The following is a 9179-nucleotide window of genomic DNA, read 5'->3' as shown; positions in this document are numbered from 1 at the left end:
TAAAAACTTATAGCCTAATACACAATCAATCACATTTGCAAAATGGCTTGATGTATACATACCTAGGCGCTAACAACCTATCGTACTAGTACAGTTCATATGATGAAAATTAGAAAGAAAGGGATACAAAAGACTATGGAAATCATGAAGAATATAAATCAAAGGTATTTTAAATGATGTTAAATGCTAGTCATGTTTTTTCCAAATGCTTAAACCATACTGAAATTAAATATTTTAAAATGATATAATGAATTTTAGGGCAAGAGTATTTTGAAATGGTCTTGTAGCCTATCAACTCAAGTTGCCTCATGATCTCAATAATGTACAAGATATATTCCACATATAAAACCTCAAGAAGTGTTTATTCAATGACACTCTTGCTATCCCTCTCGATGAAATCCAAATAAACTTTAAGCTCCACTTCGTAGAAGAACCAATAGAAATCATGGATCGAGATATCAAAAGGTTAAAATAAAGCCACATCCACATAGTGAAAGTCTAATGAAACTCTAAATAAGGAACGAAGTTTACATGGAAATGCGAGGATCAGATGTAACAAAAATACCCCCAACTATTGAATGGTGCCCTGACTACAAGATGTATGAGCTAAATTTCATGACAAAATTCTTCTAACCGGGGGGGGGGGGGGGGGGGGGTGGAGGGGAGGAGGGTGTGACAACTTAGAAATTTAGGTCAATATTTGTCGATCACAATCACTATGGAAACATATGTAATAGACTTAATTTAACATATTCCACTCATTTTAATGAAAATAACGTTTTATAATTTTAAACGCATCCATGATATTAGTTAAATCTTCGACATGTGTAAATTATTGATGAACAAACATTTTTCATTACATATAAGTAATAATTTGTACATAAGATTTCAAATAGATATATGTATTTCATATTATTATACATAAATGATATAACAAATAGAGTACACATAATTACAAAACCATTGATATATAGAACGTCGAAATTGGTGTTCGTGTTCAAAAGTTACGACCATCCGAAGAAAACGAAAAGTTAAATAATAGCACATGACCCATAATAATAAAAATGAAACTTTAAACGCTTCGTTTGACGTGTTAAACTGTGAATTAGGAATTTCAATTTTTTTCCATAAAGCATAAGTCAATTAGTATTTGATTCTACTATAACTTTTGCCCGAAACACTCGACATTGTTGTAGATAAGAACTAATCGCAGTCTATAGGGTTTCTCTTCTTTTTGAACTTTCAGACAATTTGTTTGGCTAACTACGATGGTTTTCGCAAAAAACGCATTTATATTTATACTAATATTTGAAAAGTTCGACAACTTTTGTTTTTTTACAAGAAACCGACACATATGCGGATTTAAATAGGTCACAATGGATGGGATTTTACCGTTATAGGAAACTTCAAAAGATTCGTTTATCTAGCTATGCTACTCGTCATAGAAATATTTTCTTATATTAAGTAGTCTAAAATTGAGAAATATTTTACAAAAACTTAAACTTTTTCGTGTGAAGTCGAGTTTTGGCAACCTACTGCATGTAGATCGAGAACGCACCAGACGTTGCATTCCTAACCACACAACTAAACTAATTCTTTTCTGTATAAATAGATCATAAAACCACATCTATCATCATCAAATCTCTCACCTAAAGATTCTCATAACCTCTCTCTCTCTCTCTCTCTCTCTCTCTCTCTCTCTCTCTCTCTCTTTTCGGTCGAGAACCATCATCGTCGTAGTGCCACCCTCTGTCGCTTATAGCAACTCCTTTTTCCTATGATCATCTGTTACATACCACCATTTTGCTCCAATCAACCTTCGATCGACCAACTAGCAACAACAGCCTACTCCAACTGCCTTTTTGTAATGCAAAAAAATTGCCAATAACCCATTTTTGGTGAAGCTCCGGTGACCAAAATTCACAATTCTGACCGATTCCCGACCATGTTTAGGCATAACATTATTCAGCCGATGATGTTACTATTCATCCCAATAGGCGAAGCTCTGAACAACTATTTTTTAGATTTTTTGATTTAATTTGGTTTTAAGCTATGCTGACCTTGGTGTGAGTTTCAAAACCCCATTTTTTAAACTTTTATAGTTTTTTTTTTGTGGAGAATACATGCCAAAACTCTTATTTATCTATTATTCAAACATTTTCCTAGTTACTTTGGTATATAATTTAGGGCATACAAGCTTTTAGAAAATCTCACCTAATGGCTTGCTTAAGATATATTCATGACCTAAGTAAAATAATTTGCAGACCCTTGACCTATAATTGTTAATCTTAAGTCATCGAGAGAGTTATGTATAACTATATACATGTTGACACCCCCACATGTCGTTTCTAGTTACAACCTTGACAGAAGAGGCACGTCGAGTGATGACGGTTTTCACTATTATGACGTCCGATAAGCATTGGGAGGGGCATAAAACACTAGTCAACAACTTGGTTATAGGGACTCATTGTAGCATTGAGAGCGCTCTAAATATAGTTATATATAATTCGGGTTAAATATACATTTATATATAAATGGTGAAACCATTTATATATAATAAAAACATACTTTTGGTTAAAAAGTACATTTGAGTCCAACATTACAAACCTGTAAACTCATTAACATTACGTTGATGCTCTTTCAAAACACATGAATTGTTAGGAAATGAAGAGGTTGGAATTAACACTTGGCAAAACGATGGCATTACAGTTATTCTAGTACATTGTCGTATTTTCATAATGACCTATTGTTAAGGCATGTAGAATTCTTTTTGACTTTCATGTACCCTTAGACCAGGGATGATATAATTTCTCCTTTTCAGTAATAAAAGCATCTACATTATGTTACATTATTGTATTTTTCTATGTATAAAAATGATTGTGATCCATGATGTCATCTCACCGCCCGGTGTTTCCATTGTCCGATGGGGGCATGGCACATGTTGAGGTTGATCACGATTAGTATTATTTTTTTCGTTAACAACCTTGTGTGGTTTCCCTCTTTCGGCTTACTTATCTTGCTTTCTCAAAGAATCAAAAGCATACGCAAGACAACCAATGACCTTTATGATGTATGCTGCTATTAATACATAATCTCCCTAGAAATAGATTGGTAAAGATGGTTTAAATCAGAAAGGTCGAGCCATTTCAAGCAAGTATCGATATTTGCGCCCAATAACACCATTTTATTGTTGAGTATATCGTCACAGAGTTTCAATTAAAATTCCATGCTCTTTATAAAAATCAAGCATATGTCATGACTTAAATTCAAAGCCAGTAATCGATCCTAATCGATTTCACTCTTTTATTAATTTATGTTTTGGCCTTGTTATAAAACGAGGTTAAATGATATGATATCTCAGATTTATTTTTCATTAAATAAATCCATGGTGATGTACTATATTAATTAACAATGGACAAGAAGAAATGAGACCCACTAAGAGTAGTATGATGATAATGACCCCATATGTCAACATGAACAAGCTCAAAACATTCATAAGTTTTGGGAAAACCAATAGGAAAAGTAAATCTACTTTTTCTAGCCCTAATACAAGAATCACAAAACTGGTTGCATTTTTCTATGTCTAATTGTTGAATACTCTTTAAACTTCTTCCGATGCATAGCCAAATCTTTTTTGCCAAATTACTTTCTTAACAAAAATTGTCATTATGTTCCTTACCTGTCCCAACCAAGTTCTTCATTTACAAGTAATGTATAACACAGGAGTTTGGAAGGAATTTCAGTAAACATCGTAATCTAATGGAAAATAAATTGAAATTGATTTTTGGGATGTTAAGGACAGGTTTTAGTTCGTATCCTTCCGATATTTCAACATTGTTGATTCCTACAATGGGAATAGTTTCACCATTCGGAATGGTCATAATGGTACCATCTTTGTTTTCTCTAACAGATTTTATACAATTTTTATGTATGGATATATGTTTGCAAGCATTGATGTCTATAATCATTGAACTTTTAGATTTGTGTATATAAACCATATTTTCTTGAGCGTTATAAGAAATCTTACTAGCCATATTAGCCTTCAGAATGTGATCTTGAGGTTTCATGGGTTGAATCATTCGAACCAATTTGTTGTATTCTTATTTGGTGATGTTGGTACAATTTTTTTCACCAACATAAGTGGTTGATATTTTATTTTATTCTTTTCCTTTTTATATCTTATTTCAGTATTTTTAGCCCTTTTTGTTATTATTACATTGTATATTTATTCTGTTTTATCTTGGATCGTTTCGGGTACATCCTCTTTTGCGTAAGGTGTTTTGCAGGTTATTGGAGTCTCGTTGCGATTGTGGATTAGCTTGTTTTTGGGCTTGGTGGGCTTATGAAGAGTTATTGGGTTTTATGTATCCATCAAAAAAAGAATTGGGCTTAAATTGTTGAAGACTTGTATGAAGAGGACTTATAAAGGTGGGTCATGGGCTCTTGTTATTGGTCATGGACTATTAATTTGAAGCTTGAAAATGATTGGTCCATTTTGAATCAAGTGAGGTGTAGAGGGGGCTAAGGGATTTTTGAGTAGTGGGGTCGGGTAGTGGAGAACAAGAACCAATAGTGTTTTAGCACCATTTGTGATTGTAGGGGTCTCGGTCGCACTAGTTTATGAGGGTACCCGCATAACTATACACTTTAGGGCATTTTAGTGTAACATCAAGATTCGTTGAAGTATTTTATTTAATGTGGAATGACTATAATGTTCACGAACCTTAATCTGGTCCCCATGGCGTGACATATATTGGTCACAATGTGGTGACCATCTGATGAGAAAAACCCAAATTTTTGGGTATTGAAAGGAAAGTGTGGGCTAGGGTTTCTCACCCTCAGCCTCCATCAATCTTAAGACACCTGAAACCCTAATCCTAGCCTCTTTTGGTGACTCTTGGTCCATTTTAGTACTCTTGGTGGTTTGAAAAAGGAGAAGAATGTGCTCTAGTGTGTGGATTCAGCAAGGAAGCCTCATCATCTTGTTTTATTCATTCTCTAAACATTTGTAAGTGTCCAAGATCCTATCTTTATGTTGTTTTCTCTTAGATCTAAGCCTTTTGTCCCTTGATCTTCATATTGTGAAAGTTTGGAAGTATGGATTCCATAAAGTTGGCAAGTGTGGGGATCCTCATGGTCCCTTTGAGGTTGTAAGGTTTAGATATGAAGTTTCATGTCTTATTTTGATCCATGCACAAAGTCAGGGTCATTTCTCATGTATATGACCTAATTTGGGATAGACATGAACTGGATATGGATTTGTATAAATCCGTGATTTTTATCATCCACTAGGTGTTGGAAACTCTTTCGAAACATAGGAGAAGTGACCTTGGTTGATTAAGTGCTTAATGGGTGAAAACGTGCTTTAGGTTTTCATTAAAGAATGAGGGTTTGGGATCTTGATTGATCGGTATCCCTTTATAAGTAAATTTGGAAACTTAATCCATCAGGAAATAGGGAAGGACCATATCTGGGATTTGGAGCCTTTAGATTAGGAGGAAAGTAGCTTAGCTAATTTAAGTAGCTCTGACCAGTTCTCACGACGTAGCCTTAGGCTGCCACATCGTGGCGACTGGGGAATCAACTAACTATTTTGGAATTTAGTGCCCACGTCGTGGGAAAGGGAGGGCCACGATGTGGAGGCTTTTTGAAGCTATAGTTGACTTGACTAGGATTCTGATCGGGTTTGGACTCGTTAGCCACTATGTGGCCAAGGGATGTCCAAGACGTGGAGGTTATCTAATTGTGACTTTGGCAGTTGACCGTTGATTTTGAGGATTGACTCCTCGACTTGTTAACATTTGGTCAAATTTCTAGTTTTGGTACATTTACTAAGGTTGTACCTTGTTTGATGATTATGTGTGTGGTAGCACCATCCTCATGGCAGTTAGATATGGTATATTTGATTTTGTGAGACTTCTCACTTTTACAATGTAGGATGTTAGATATCTTTGTGACTTTTGCATTGTGTGTTGGGCGGGGCCCATTTATATCCTAGATTGGGCCCATTATGTACGTTGGGTGGAGCCACATTTGTGTACTGGGTGTGACATGTTATGTATGTTGGGCAGGGCCCGTTATGTATGTTCGGCAGGGCCCATTTTTATGTTGTTATAGGGACAATTATGATGGGTGATGTTCGAGGTTATGTATGGTATGTGGTATTTTTGGGGAACTCGCTAAGGTTTATGCTTACGGTTTTGTGGTTTAGCATTGTCAAGTATTTCTAGTTTTAAAATGAAGGGCCCGACTTGACTGCATAACACCCCCTTATGATTTTTGCATTGATGATTATTTTACTCTAATGATTTTGATACATTCTACTATGCTTGTTTTAGAAACGCATTATTTATGGTTTTGATGTTTTTAAAAATGAAAATTTTTATCAGTATTTTTAAGACGTTACATTTGGTCATTTGGCTCATCATTTACCTTTGGTGTTACATTTGGCAGCCCACACTTCGATTTTTCCACCATTGGAGCACAATGGTTACGTTTTTGCATATCTAGAGCTACATTCTTCTCACCTTCTAGTAAATTCTAGTTTCTTGATGCAAAAACACTTTTGTGATTGTTGACTTGTTGCCATGAGTGACTAATGTCTTTATTTTTGTTCACTTAGGTTAAAAGCCTTGGATATTTGTGGTTTATAAAGTATTCATGTTTGATTATCATTTATCTTATGTTATTGATCATTAGTTCATAATTCTTATGCTTGTTTGATACTTTGATCATGAGCTTGGTATTTGAATAAGTAATTGTCGTTTATTTCTTTGATTTAACAATGAACCATTTGATTTTCTAAGAACAAGGGCTTTATGATGGTAGAAATAATCTTTAGCTTATGGATCATAACTGTTATATGGATATGTAACCATTGATTGTTGGATTAAGGTGTCTAAGATCACCACTAAACTGTTATGAAGCTGCAAATGGAAGCAAAATCCTTTATGGGTTTCCCTCATAACCAGTGATTTTGTAGAATGACTTTTGGATAGAGAAGTTGATTACCACTAAACTGTTATGAAGTTGCAAATGGAAGCAAAATCCTTTATGGGTTTCCCTCATAACCAGTGATTTTGTAGAATGACTTTTGGAGAGAGAAGTTGATTTGTTGACTTACTATGTGACTAATAAATAGCAATAAATGAGTTGTTAATATATTATGTAATTAATATATTATTTATAAATAATATTATCTAATTAATATTTAATAAGAAATAATTTGGAATTAATTTTTGGATTAATTGGATTAATTAAAAGTGTATGGACTTAAGTTGTAATTGTTCAATAGTTAAACAAGAGAGGTTCCAGAACCTTTTGGGGACATTTTTAAGGGTTCTAGATTAATCCTTAAAGATAATTAAGGAGTTTGATAATACCAAATCTGAAATAATAGTATTATATTCAAATTATGATTTCTAGGGTTCCTTAGTTCAGCTATATATAGGATCCCTTTCCTACATGTTTTCGTCCACTCCTAATCGAAGAAGGATAGCTAAAAGTTTCAGCATCTCTCTTCAATTCTACTTATTACTACGGTTTGAGTACAAACCGTTAAAGACATTAGATTTCTAGTGCTTCCTTTCCAAGGTTTTTGAAGAAATATTTGAATTGATTATTTACTATAATAATCAAAAGGTATGTAAGCCATAACTTTCTTGTATTTTCAAAATTACGTAGGGGTTTGCTAGAGTTCTTGATATTCATAGTTTATTACTATCAATAGAGAAAACATAGATCCAAATAGGTTGCAAGCAAACTTAAGAGTTAAGTATTTTTCCACCTTATACATAGATTTATAACCTATAGAACCCTTCAAAGGTATCAGAGCCATAGTTTTCTGTTGATTGTGGATAAAATAAATAGGTCAAAGAGTTAGCGGTTATCGAAAATAAACCCTAGCCCATGAGATTTTTGACTTTCCTAAGGTTTCTTGAATACCAAGCCTCCCTAATTGTATTTTGGACAATGGGGGTTCCCTTATGGTTTATCTTGTTTCCTTAATTATTATTTTAAATGCCTTCAATTTTGAATAATTAAAACTTGATAAACCTAAACCCTAATTTTCGAAAATTAGAAGTAATTGGATAGGATTAAATTTGAATAATTTTATTAATGGTTTAATTTAAATAATTTTTTAATCCCTAAATGCTTTAATTAATTTAGTTAATTATTTAATTAAAAGATAAAGATAAATCATAATTGGTTAATATTAATTAATAAAAAATTGAACTCAGATAATTAATATTTAAACCTAGTATTTCGCCAATTTTTTAAAATACACATTATATATAAAGTTAAAAGTTTAATTACTATATTTATAAGGAAACTCGGTCGAATTGCAAGTAAGCCTCCTTCACAAAACCCTGCTATATAGAGGTTATAAGGAAACGAACTATAAAATGATCATTGAATGGGTTTCCTTTTCACCCACCGTTCTCCTATGTGGTGGTGGGCCGTTAGCTGAAAGAGTTTGATAAGACATAATGTAATTAAAAGTATAATTCTATAAAAGTACTACAAGCTTCTTTAAAATCTCACTCTAGTTACTTTAGGAAAATATGAAAACTATGATAATCCATAAAAATCCTCATAATTCTTTATTAGTCCTTAGTTTTGCGTGCGTGGATAACCGACACACTAGTTTGGGACTATAAAGTTGACATGATCGCACAAATTGAAAAGTATCATTATTAGTGGTGTGTGTTGTTTATTGGCACATTAATTTGAGATGATAAATGACATCAAGGTTGTCAAGCGTGTTTGCATGTTTATTCACGTTTTTTTTGATACTCGATATCCTAGTCATAAATAGAATAGCATAATATGATATTAATCATGCCATTTATAAGATTAAATGAATCTTAAAAGAACTAGGAATTTGATATTAGATTGAAATTGGTAAATTGTTTGACCTGCTTCATAAATTCACAATAAGACTACATCATCCCTAGTCTGGATTATGAATTGTATTTTGGATCCTAGTCTTGAATATTTACATTGGGTTAAAATATTAGGGGTTTATGGAAACTAACTAGAATTATCTCTAATACATTGACGTCTACTCCTGGAGATGCTATTGCTTCTCAATCTTCCACCAACAACTCAAACATCACTCTTCTATTGATCCTATCAAAGGAGAAATTATCTGATCCAAACTACATGGAGCGAATGTG

The sequence above is a fragment of the Lactuca saligna genome, chromosome 6 (genome assembly GCF_052625555.1).
Source record: "Lactuca saligna cultivar CGN05327 chromosome 6, ASM5262555v1, whole genome shotgun sequence".
In the NCBI taxonomy this organism is placed as follows: Eukaryota; Viridiplantae; Streptophyta; class Magnoliopsida; order Asterales; family Asteraceae; genus Lactuca; species Lactuca saligna.
Note: the sequence above shows the minus strand (reverse complement) of the source record.